A 1,079-nucleotide genomic window follows, 5' to 3' on the forward strand; every position below is an offset into this window, starting at 1 on the left:
AAGAAAATAAATAATGCAGAAAAGAAAAAAATATATAAAGCAACAATATTCACAAAGAAACTAAATACAGCAAAAAAAAATTACTCAAAAATAAATAGAAGAAAACAAATAAAGCAGAAAAGAAAAAACTATATAAAACAATTACTCAAAAATAAATACAAAAAAATAAATAATGCAGAAAAGAAAAAAATTATATAAAACAAAAATATTCACAAAGAAACTAAATATAGCAAAAAAACTACTCAGAAATAAATAGAAGAAAACAAATAAAGCAGAAAAGAAAAAACTATATAAAAAATTACTCAAAAATAAATACAAGAAAATAAATAATGCAGAAAAGAAAAAAATATAAAAAAATTGTTGGGGCGCTGCCCGAAGGGCCTACCAGACCTAGGGTGTGCAAATTCAGACCTATAAGGACCAGCAGGCTCACAGGGCAGCGCGCCGGAGTTAGGCCCAGAAGCCTGATATATAGAGGAGTTCAAAAGGGTAGGCGCGGGTGGGTTTATAAATCAGTGCGGCTACCCTTCGCTCGGCGGGTGGCAGCGCACGGCCTTTAGTACCGGTTGGTGGCTCCAACCGTTACTAATGGAGGGGCCTTTAGTACCAGTTGGAGCCACCAACCGGTACTAAAGGCCCTCGTTTCCCGCCGCTTGGCCTGGCCAAAATTGGCCTTTAGTACCGGTGAATGGCTCCAACCGGTACTAAAGGCCCCTCCTATATATATGGCACTTACGAAAAATCAGTTCCATCGACACTTCTTCTCCACTTCTCTCGCGCGACGACATCTATCATCGACACCGCCGCGCCGTCGCCCTCGGTCGCCGCCCCCACCGCACGTCGTCGCCGTCCCCGCCGCCCCCGCCGCTCGTCGTCGTTGTCCCCGTCGTCCCCGCCCCCGCCGCCCGTCGTCGCCACGCCCGCGTCGCGCCCGCGTCGGCCCCGCCGCCGTTGTCACCGTGCCACCGCCCCCGCCGCCCGTACGCCCGCTCGATCGTACCCACACACACACACACACACACTATACACACACATGTACGTACACACATACACACACACAGTACTATACACACATATCT

This window comes from Triticum dicoccoides, chromosome 2B (assembly GCF_002162155.2).
Source record: "Triticum dicoccoides isolate Atlit2015 ecotype Zavitan chromosome 2B, WEW_v2.0, whole genome shotgun sequence".
Taxonomy (NCBI): Eukaryota; Viridiplantae; Streptophyta; class Magnoliopsida; order Poales; family Poaceae; genus Triticum; species Triticum dicoccoides.